The following is a 12,188-nucleotide window of genomic DNA, read 5'->3' as shown; positions in this document are numbered from 1 at the left end:
CATTAAAGCAAAGCACACTCCAGAAGACAGGCTATATACTGACCCTGCTGCAGCAGGCATTCTAAGAGAACAAATGGACCATGTGAAGCTGAAGAGGGCCAGACACAAGACCCTCATGCTTGTTCTACAGAAGTGGACACTACCACAATATGTGACCAAATAGCAGGAAGGAGAAAATGAGGAGACTAAGGGACAATATGTGAACACATTCCTTCTTATGACAAGAAATCCATGACATGAAGATGCATTCAGAAACCAGACCATGTGAGTACCGACAAGTGGGCATGCTACAAAACCCATGCAAGGCTTGTACTGGAGTACACATTTGTGACTCAGGAGTACGTAACTGGAATGAACTGGAAAGTTGAAAACAAAGACACGTGATTGCCAGAGAAGGAACAAACCTGGAAGTACTTCAGCATTTAATGCCAGAGGATGTACTTGCCAGAACTGGGGAGCCAGCAAAAGGTTAACACCAAGGAAGGCAACAGAGGAGCCTGTGGCATAGAGCTGGCGTCCACAGGAGCTGAGGCTGCTGACCAATCAGATGACAAGAGGCTGAAAACTTAGTGGGACACGCAAACTTTAGATAAAGGTCACTGGCAGTTTATAGGAGCCCTTTAGTGGGGAAAGAAGTAAAGGCCAGGGTGAGTTAATAAGCAGGAGAGTGGGAAAGCAGAAGCACATGCTCTTTCTTTCCACCTGTGACTGCAAAGTCGCCATCACGGGCAGTTTCCAAGTTTTAGCAACTCATCTGACATGAACTAACATGAGGCTATTTGTTTATCTGCAGCTCTGATGTCAGACAGTTCCATTTCAGAGTGGGGTAGCACTGTACTTGATGACGGAGCTCATCTGTTACAATCAAAAGGCAGGGCTAGCAGCCCCATGTGTGTACATGTAAAGGTTGCTGTCAATCCAAGCGTCTAAGGTTCAGAAGCCAATCTGGCCATACGGACTTGAGACGAACATCATGGGCGTGCAGAGTGACTAAGAATGCTTGGCTGGAAACGGAAGAGTGGTAGAATGGTGTAGGTAGACTCAAAAGGAAAATGAGAGAGCTCACATTAACATGTCTAAGAAGGCAGAAGGATCAGGAACCAAAGGACAGCAGGCACTGGGCTGGAGGTAAAAAGGAACAGAAGGCAGATTTTGATGTCTTGGAACTAAAAGATGAAACTTTCTCATAACTACCTCCTTCTGGAGACTGAACAACAACAACAAAAATAATGAATAATTGAAAGGATTTTTAATAACAAAATAGACTCAAAAAGAAAGTAGGTGCAGTTGGGCATGGTGGCATGCAATTTTAATCCCAGCGGATGCAGGAAGAGCTCTGTGAATTTGAGGCCAGCCTATGCAACACGGTGAGTTCCAGAACAAAAAAATATATACATATTTTACAGCTGAATAATATTTCACTGCAAACACTCGGACATGTCCATTCATCTGTTGCAAGACATTTAGGTTGTTTCCATTTCCTGGCTATTATGACCAGAGTGGCTATGTGCACAGTTGAGCAAGGGTCTGTGGAGTAGATGAAGGCATGGCATAGCTGGGTAAAGTGGTAGATTTATTTAGTTTCTTGAAGATTCTCTATACTGAGTTCTAGAGTGACTACTCCAACTTACAGTCCCAACAATAATGAGCCAGTGTTTTCTTCCTCCACACCTCACCAGCATTTGTTGTCCACCTGCAGCTACCCAGCCCTATCCAGCTTTGTTCATCTTACCTACTCTGACTAGGAGATGAGATCTCAAAGCTGTCTCAGATTCCATTTTTGGATAGTTAGTAGCCATTTTTATTTCCTCTAGCAAGTATACTCAGTTTAGATTTCTAACCCATTTTTAAAGTGGATGATTTGTTTCCTTTCAGCCTTGTGTTTTTTTATTCTTTGTATATTCTGGATATTAATTCTCTCTGATTCAGGCAAAGATTCTCTCCAATTCCTTGACTTTCTTATTCATTTGACTATTTCCTTAGCCTTGGAGCTCCATATCCTCAAATGTCAGCATATAACACATGGCAAGCGTAGAAACTAATACATTATAAAGAAACCATAGAGGTGAGGGCAGGGGCATCAGGATGCAGGAGATACGAAATAGAAAACAGAGTAACAGAAGGGTGGTCAGTACAGGAGGGACAAGGGACAAGTGAACACCAAGGTTGTTGGATACAGCCTCAAGGAACCATATTTTATGCTTACCTGAAATTAAACACAATACATAAGTGTATGTGGGGACACACACACACACACACACACACACATCTTAAAGAAGGCTAAGCCACTTGGGCTATGCTCCCATCAAGAACCACAGACTAACCAAAAACAGTAGTATTAGGCACAAGAAACCTTTCAAATGGTTGGTCAGGGTATTCCAAATGACTCCTAACACAGTATAAATTACAAATGCAGCCCTTGGATGCTTCTCAAAGATTAAAGGTAGGCCCCTCTTGCTGAAGACACCACACACTTTGGAACACAGACTCAGTTGATTGAAGATCTGACCAGAAAATTCCATGCAAGCTGCCAAAGGGCAGAGGGGAACAACAAAGATCAGCACGGCAAGAAATGCAGAAAGGTGTAAAGAGCAGCACACACACGCTGGTTGCGACCAATATCTAATAGACATAAAGCCTATTCAACGGGAGAGAAACTTAGTCAGCTACCCAGGGCTCAAACTAGCTTAACTCCTTCCTTACTACATTCTAATCCTTATCCTTAGGCCTACAAATAAGTGCAGCTACCGCCCCCACCATAAAAGCCTCTTTACAGCAAATGGAGACCAGCAAGGAAACCACAACTGGACACAATGCAGAGACCACCAGACCATGGGGAGCCCGGCCCCAGCAGATCCTTTTACATCACAGCTCCTGCATCTATGCTTCAGGGAACTTTGTGGAAGACGGTGGAAAGACTGTGAGAGGGCAAATACCAGGAAGTCTAAGTCTACTCTTAGAAAAGGCTGCATGAACACGAGCAGATCACAATATCAATGGATATGTTAATGTGAAGGGGGAAATCTGGGGGGGGGGCTACCCCTAAACACAGACCAACAGGCACTGATGACTGCCAAGAGAATAATTAGTCTCTTCCAGGAATGAGCCCCCCTTTTGGTTGTTCAGTGTAAAGTAGTCAGTAGAAAACCATATATACATAAACAACAAAAGCAGACTCAGTAGGTTGTGTTAAAATATATATTTATGCATGCACAGATATACAACAATAAATAGGAAGGTGCTATCAACTTGGGGGTGCATGAGATTGGTTCAAGGATGAGTAGCTGTGAGAGACAGAGTGATGCGCTTGTTTCATTCTAAAAACATTTCAAATAAAGATTTAAACAACAAAAACTACGCATAGTATTTAGACCCCTTTTAGACTTTGTGGTAATGAATGAGACATTAACAGAAAAGGTACTGACTGCTGCATGCCAGGTGAAGGTTCTACCAACAGATGCCAGGAGGAAGGAAAACCTAAGTTAAGATACTGAAAACTAAAAACTGAATTGTTTAGAGACCAGGAAATCTAATCTGGGCATATAAAATGAGAAATGGAGGATACTGAACAGAAGAGTCTGTAGGTCGCAACGGTCAAAATGGGGTGAGCTGTTATTCTAAGGGGAAAAACAAGACTGGACTGCTGCTGCAAAACGGACGCAAACGAGTGAGGTGAGTGCTGGACTTGGGGGTACAGGGCCCAGGTGTCAAGTGATGACTGCAGAACAGGCCACAGACAAGGCCCTCTGACAGAGGGACAGAAGGCACAGGAAACAAGATGCTGGGAGGGCAGGAAAATGAGTCAAGTTAATTCTTAGACCCTGAGGCCAAATGGCTACAAATAAAGTGAAACACAAAAGTGCATAAACAGCAAGAAACACTGGCGGCAAAAAAAGAGGGGCTGGCTTCAGCAATTAAGTGTTCAGCAGAAGAGAAGTGTCAGAGGAGGTGAGAGATACTTCCTGCATTATGATAGTGATGGCGACAGCGGTGATGCTGCTGGTGATGACAGTGGTAATGATGGTGCTGTGATGGAGATGCTGGTGATGACAGTGATAACAGTAATGATGGTTCTGTGATAGTGATGCTGCTGGTGATGACAGTGGTAATGACAGTGATGGGGACGCTGATGGTTGTGATGGCTGTGATACAGCAGTAATTGTGTTTGGTGCTAAAAGAGGGAGAAGACACCTGAGTAAAACAAAAGGAAACAAAGCGAACTTTGACTTCTGTTGTAAGAACAATAAAAAGTACATGATGAAAGCGCCAATAAAAAGCCTATGAGAAGAATTCTACACTCCCTTTAAGGCTGATTTGAGTATCTTCTACGGTTTCATGAAAAACCTTTTTTGATTCACTCACACAGTGAGTATACTGAAATACTGTAATTTTTTACTTTTAAAGGCCTTGTAAGCACAGAGAAAAGTCAGTGTGATCTTAACATAATTTTTAAGGATGCAGTAAATATTTGGTCTGTTTTACCTGTAAGACTCAAGACTCAACATTTAAACATTTTTTTTTATTAAAAATAAACACAAAGATGCCAGTAGATAACAATACCAAACTCATCAAAGTACTTTATTCGCCTTCCTTCCTTCTTTCCTTCCTTCTCCCCTCCCTCCCTTCCTTCTTTCTTCCCTTCTTCAAGACATTCCTTTAGAAAACCAGAAAAACCACAGGCCATTCTTAACTTTAAAAAATATGCAAATACACATAAGATTTTGTGTGCTACTTCAAAGAGCTCACAAAGTCATCCTCATCTTTAGTAACAGGCTGAATGGGAAGCAAATTCTACTGAGGTCACATTAACAACTAAGAGAGCGGGTCATGGATCAACAGGATAATGTTCAAATCACACACACACACACACACACACACACACACACACACACAATCATATCCTCCCCAACCAAATGAAAATCCACTCACCCTGAAACAATCCCAAGGAATTAAGGAGTACATTTTCAGGAAACAAAATGCAACAGCAGGCAGTGGGTTCTGGATAGCAGACAGGTCTTGAACCCACAGCCTAAGCAGCTGGTGCTTTGCTACCGTCACTCAGCTTTCCTCTGAAATTTTCCTCCGGAGTCACAATTGCACCACTCCTCCAGAACTGGACAAGCTGGTCTTCTGAAATCTGATATGGTTATGACAAGTTTCCACACAAAAAACTGGTACTCAGCTCTGTGAATGTATGTATGACTTCCAAACACTACTTTAACTCAGATTATGAGCTGGAAGGAAAATGTGTCCCTCCAAAGGATTATCAAGACCCTTGCCCAAACCATGCAAGATCCACCACAGACCACACCAGGGCCATGTAAAGGTACACATTCTGAAGGTTCATATTTGATGATAGCACTCAGTCCCTAGTTGAATAGGAAAAAATTGCTTTTATGTAGTCCATCCTTCATTAAAACATGTTATTCAGTTTATCAAATTGCTTTCCCGCTTTATAAATAAGGAACATACAAGTTAAATGATTTCACTATAATGACAGGGTCTACATCCTAAATCAAATCACCTGCCTGCCTACCCTGTTCACCTTCTTCATGCTACAGTTACCTCTGCAACAAAGCATTCTTAAAAAATGGCACCTTCTGTCTCTTTAGCTGATGCTTCCTCATGGCTCCCCCTGCTTCCCCGCTAGCTAAACTGTGGGCCTCTTACCCAGAAGGCTCTTCTTCAGTGCAGACCACCACAGCATCACAGAGCATTATCGACTCCTGCTAGATTTAATGGTGCTTATTCTCAAAAGCTCTGAGACACAAACTCTAAAAATTTGAAACGGACGCAATACAAAAGATAAACTAAAAATGTGTGCCTACGTACATAAGGCTTCAGTTTTGATCTGGCCCAAAACTGGAAGAAGAAAAACAAAGGTGTGGGGAGTACAGAGGGGGAGAGCAACAGAACTAAAACTCTATAGACACTGATCAAACAGATGAAATCAACTTTTAAGAAATATGTATATGTAAGTATATATACTCCTCTCCCTTCTCTCTACCCTTCCTCTCCCTCTCTTACACAAACACACAAGAACTTTTGCAGACTTATACTAAAGAACTTTTCCATTTAGTACATATAAAGTAAAATAAGTAGTATTAAAAATTCTTATGACAATTACTAAAACTGGTAATTTTTAAACGAGAAGGTCAATTAAAACCAGGCAAGAGAAAAACGATAGAAACCACATGTGACAAGGGTGACTTACCCATGAAAAAGCTATGTCTCGACATCCTATTAATTCTATTATCCACACACTCATAATGGACTTTTCAAGTTTCTGCCTGAGGATCCCATTTGCACCTCACAGATATACTGCTTCTCTCCAGTAGCCATTAATTTAAACAAGTTTCATATGGATAGAAATCTAAGGATATGCTATCAGAAAATACATAGGGAAAAGCCTTATCAAAAACTGAGTTTGTCATGCCCACAAAATGAGTATCTACTTCAGGATGAAGTTGAAAGGTATGTATTTGCAAGAGCACAAAAAAAAAAAAAAATCCCAAATCAGACTTTCATTATTAATTTATCATTAAGTGCTGTTTTAGAAGAAAATCTTTAGAAAATCTTTAGTTAGAAAATAATTATTGAAGCTTGTGGTCAGTGAAGTTCATCTTTACAGTATTTGGTTTGGACATTTCTAGCCCATTTATCTTCCTTGATTTCTAAGTAACTGCAAGGATCAAGAAACACTGGAATAACAGGGCACACACCCTGTTTTCGACCTAATTTTTTTTATTTGCTTAAGTATTATGCAATTAAGTTTCTAGAATACATAAGAAAAATAGTATGAACCTGGTGGTATAAATCCAGTCAAACTATGTTGGAAGAAAAGCATGGTTCTGTTGAAGTTCATCTGGAAAGTCAATGTGAGAAAATGAGCAGTAACAATTCAAAATTGGGGACAGTGATTTGAAACCTGAACTTGCAGCTATCATGACTTTCTATAAAACAGCTGGAATGATTAAAATCAGGGACTGTCACAAGAATAGCTCAATAAATTAGAGAATCTGAACTACACCATCAGCAGGAATACATTTGTATGTTTGTTATCTACAGTAACCAGTAAGAAGTAAACACAGAAAAACATGGGACTAGAAACACACAAACCAGCAAATCATTTCCTGCCAGCTTTCATTGTTCTGAAAAGCGGCTGAGGGATGAAGGATAGTGGGAATTTTAAGTGTGACTTCTTCTCCTACAGACAAGTATTAAAGAGGAAAATCCATTCTGGACTCATCAAATCCTCCAGAAGGATTCGTCAGTGTTACTGACATTTTGAATGCTGTCATTTGCTGGTGTGAAGGGACTGTCCTCAGCACTAAGACATTTGGCAACACGGTCCAAATCTTTTCAGACTGTGGGGCAGAATTCCTTCAGTGGACAGTAATTAGCAAAGTGCATGTCCATTATCTAAATAAATCCACTCCCCACAAACCAGCAATCCTTAATAATCTTTTCCTAGCTTCCAACCATGAAACTTCTCATTTATTGAGAATTCCTTCCTTCAGAATTTTTCTATACAGTCCGTTCCTTTTCTTCTCATGGATATGACTCAGACTTGTCCCTTACTTTATTAACTACTCAGATCGTTAGGGCCAGGTACCTATGGTGTCTGACAGGGTGCTACCTTTATCCCTTGTTCAACAAACCATTTCTTTCCTGTCACCAGGATCTTTTCACCCTCATTTACACACTCAAATATATTCAGTGTCTCTGTCCGTGACCATGGTCCTTGGCAACACAGCCCCAATTCCTGAATGAAGACTAGTTCTCTGACATCAACAATTTATTTCCTCATATACACAGCAATGACTATACCATATCTGTGCTCTGTGCAAGTGTCTTAACTTTGACAAAAAACTGTAGTTTCATTACTGAAATGATTCATGTGCTGCTAAACATTGGCTTCTTTTATTTAAAATTAAGGATTCCTGAATTTGAAACCAAGTAAACCAATACTTCTTAACAGCGCATGAATCATGGAGGCCAACTTCTACACTGTATGAGGAAACATCTTTGGATTCAGTCCATAGAGATTTGCTGAGCTTCTAAAGTAAAGACCACAAAACTGTCTCCCCTAGGTAACAGGCAATAAAACACAGTACATAAGTTTACGCACACTTCTGCTATCCTGTGAGAGTACTAATAAGTCTATCCCATGTCAAAGACTCCAAGTTACCAGCCACTTAGAGGTTAGTAACATCAATAAACAGGAGCTCTGCTAACCACATACCCCAAGTTTGAAGCCTACATGGTCTCAGGAAAGCAGAAATACCTACGTGATGGGGATTTCTAAGGAACTCAATGAATCCATTTACAAGCAGTGCTTAAAAAAAAAAGAAAAAAGTCCACTCCCAACAGAAAGCACACAGCCTGACAGCCACAGGAACAAGTCACTCATGACAGAAAGATGAAAAACACCAAGTGTGTGACACTGTGAACACGAATCAAAGAGTAAGACATGATTCTAATGCAAAAGGAACTGCCAGGATGTGCTTCAGAGTTAACACTGAGCTGCACCGATCCAGCATGAAAAGATTAGGGGAGGTGGGTTTTGAGATTCTACCCAACTTGGAGGAAAACAACAAGAATAAAAGGGGATGAGGGAGCCTGACTGCAGTCCATAGAGGATTCCCACCTAAACAGATGATGAAGACACTGTTTACACACTGAGTCTTTCAGAGCTCTGCAGGTTAAATTATGATAGTGTCCAGACGTGGGGAACAAAAACAGGAGCAGTGAACAGTCTGTCTGCAGACAGTTCACTCTAAGGGATGTGCCTGACATCAAGATAAACAAGAGGGAAAGAAATAGGGCAATTAAGAGAATTCTGAGAGACAGAAACAAGTTCCATATGGGCAAGTACTAGCACATACATGAAAACAGAGGAACAGTGACCGCTAAGACTCTAGTCAATGCACTACTAAACTGTGGGGTGAACTGCATGTCACTGGGGAAAACAACAGGAACCTGTGACTGCTAAGATCCTAAGGAAATACAGTAATAGAATATGGTGAATGGGTTAAGAGGTAGAGGCGGGGAACCTATCCTGAGTGACCCAAAAAGAGGAACATGGGATGTACTCACTCATATTTGGTTTCTAGCCATAAATAAATAAAGGACATTGAGCCTATAATTCGCAATCCTAGAGAAGCTAAATAAGGAGAACCCAAAGAAAAACATATAGGCATCCTCCTGAATATTAACCTTCATCAGGCGATGAATGGAGACAGAGACAGAGACCCACATTGGAGCACCAGACTGAAATCTCAAGGTCCAAATCAGGAGCAGAAGGAGAGAGAGCATGAGCAAGGAACTCAGGACCGCGAGGGGTGCACCCACACACTGAGACAATGGGGATGTTCTATCGGGAACCCACCAAGGCCAGCTGGCCTGGGTCTGAAAAAGCATGGGATAAAACCGGACTTGCGGAACATAATGGACAATGAGGACTACTGAGAACTCAAGAACAATGGCAATGGGTTTTTGATCCTACTGCACTTACTGGCTTTGTGGGAGCCTAGGCAGTTTGGATGCTCACCTTATTAGATCTGGATGGAGGTGGGTGGTCCTTGGACTTCCCACAGGTCAGGGAACCCTGATTGCTCTTTGTGCTGATGAGGGAGGGGGACTTGATCGGGGGAGGGAAATGGGAGGCGGTGGAAGGGAGGAGGCAGAAATCTTTAATAAATAAATTTAAAAAAAAAAGAAATACAAAAAAAATGGAAATCCACAAAAAACTCTCAATTATATGGCTACAGAGCAGAATTAGTGCACAAGCCGTTAAAACACTTGAAATCACTCAAGACTCATACAGTGAACACAACATGAAGGGCAAGACAGCGGCCAAGTGAACACGTGAATGCTCGGTAGGGAGGGCAGCAGAGAGAGTTCACTCACTTTCCTTGAGGACCAATGACTTCTTCAACTGAGCCAAGTTTCCCACGCATGAACTGTGGATCAAATCTGTTCAAGCCGATTTGGTCTAATCCCTCATTTTAGACAAGATTAAATGGCTATCCAAGATCACACAGATGGCTAACTTTTCCTCATTTCCCCCCAAGGCATCTTCCCTTGTTCCACTGTGTCTTCTGATTCTATCTCCCAGAATGAGGGACTTATGTTCCCAAGCTAAATCAGCGTCATTTTAAAGTAGTCACAAAATAATCTTGAGTCAAGAACCTAGAGGAAAGGAAAATGTGTTGTTCACCTCTTGATCCTGTGAATTTATTGAGGCACATCATAAATTACTGAGATACTCTGAAAAGGTAATGCTAAAATCAATCTTTCTGCAAGGCATGGTGGTACATGCCTTTAAATCCAGCTCTTGGGAGGCAAAGGTAGTGAGCTCTAGGCCAGCCTGGTTATAAATCAAGTCCAAGGACATCCAGGGCTACACAGAGAGAATTTGTCTCAAAATTATTATTTAACTATACTATTAGGTTTAATGTTTAAATTTCAAAGTCTCTTAAGAATATACTGAATGAGGTTAGTCTAGCAGTTAGATCCCTCTCTACCCAAACAGAAAAAGTTTTAGTATAAAATTATTTTAATTTCTACTGGGAAACTAGATGCACAAGCTGTTGTTCCTCTAGGAAATACCTGGACGGTCTTCTGTTCATTCTGAATTTTTGGAGGTAGAAAAGAGGCATCCAGGTCCAGTGAGATGCTGTCAACTTTAGGTCACAGGTAAAACAAAGTCCTAGAAATGACTGACTGAATAATTTCTAAGCAATGTGAAAGGCCTTTGCTGTGCATCTTCATGCACATACACACGCGTGCGCACACGCACTGGTGCCCTGCTCCCTCCACTGTTCTCACTGACAAGTAGAAACCAGTGCCGATTAATCTGCAGGTTGATTTAATAACCTTTGCCAAACAGAGGTACCTACCCTCCCACTGAGTGGTTTCAGCTTTACCACAGGTATATGCAGACCTACTGAAACCAGGAGACTTTTTTTTTGGGGGGGGGGGGGAGATCAAGGCAGGGTTTTACTGTGCTATGTAGCCCTGACTGTCCTGAATCTCACAACAATCTGCCTGCCTCTGCCTCCCGAGTACTAAAACTGAAGGCATGCACCACCACCATCCAACTAGATGACCTAAGTCTATGCCTTTAGAGTTTTCTTTTAAAAAATAACTACTTAGGCCAGGCGGTGGTGGCGCACGCCTTTAATCCCAGCACTCGGGAGGCAGAGGCAGGTGGATCTCTGTGAGTTTGAGACCAGCCTGGTCTACAGAGCTAGTTCCAGGACAGGCTCCAAAGCCACAGAGAAACCCTGTCTCGAAAAAAAAAAAAAAAAAAAAAAAAAAAAAACTACCTAGCCTGTTCAATGGGAATTTTCCTCCATGCAGACATTAATCTTCACATGACTGCAAAATGCTTGAACATAAAAAAAAATGCTTGAACATACACTATCATTATGAAGTGCTAAACAATAAAAACTGCTATTTAAGGGGGGGAAAAAAACTTAAACACAATCAAAACAACCAAGGAGCTTTTGCCCACCTCTATATAAAACCCATAATAAAATGCAAGAAATACAAGGCAGTTTTTATATATAAACCTGTAGTATCAGAATTTTAACCTAGACTGGTTCTCAAGCATCGGTGAAAACCCTGGGTTTGCTACCAGCACCACCAGGAAAGAGATAGAAGGAAAGACAGACAGACAGACAGAAGACAGAAGGGGAAGAGGGAGGGAGGATTGATTAAGATGTATAGAGTGCACAGAAAGATGCAAGAACACTAATTTGTGCTTTAATTTAATAATGTAGGTCAGTGAAATGATCTGGTCAGCAAAGGCACCTGCTGCTAAACATGAGGACCTAAGTTCCATCCCTGGGATCCACCAGGGGAGAAGAGAACTGGTCCGTGAAAACTGTCCCCTCCCACGTAGTACCCAGTCCCCACCCCCAATAAATACTGAAAGAGGTTTAAAATGCATTTACACTTCTTAACGTTTTCAAAAAATAGTAACTAGGTTCTAAAAGCTAATTCCTTATTTTAAAACACATGTGGAAAAGAGAAAACAGGATGCAAAACTGTATGGTTAGTATGACACACGTACAGACTGTGACTTTTCCAAAAACGCTAAGTGACAACTCTTCCCCGACCCAACCTGTCAGCTTAAGTGAGACCAGGCCTCACTGATGCAGCCCAGGCTGGTGGGAGAC

At 41.5% G+C, this 12,188-nt stretch overlaps 1 protein-coding gene across 3 annotated transcripts in view; it reads right to left on the bottom strand.

The window, feature by feature from the left end:
* The window catches only part of Hbs1l (HBS1 like translational GTPase), a 69,551-nt gene that overhangs the window by 28,264 nt on the left and 29,099 nt on the right, over positions 1-12,188 (bottom strand). The gene's annotated exons all lie outside the window — the stretch shown is intronic.

Source organism: Alexandromys fortis, unplaced genomic scaffold (assembly GCF_014885135.2).
Source record: "Alexandromys fortis isolate MF-2015 unplaced genomic scaffold, M_Fortis_MF-2015_v1.1 scaffold_107, whole genome shotgun sequence".
Taxonomy (NCBI): Eukaryota; Metazoa; Chordata; class Mammalia; order Rodentia; family Cricetidae; genus Alexandromys; species Alexandromys fortis.
The sequence above is the reverse complement of the archived record's forward strand: the minus strand, read 5'-3'. Positions and strand labels throughout refer to the sequence as shown.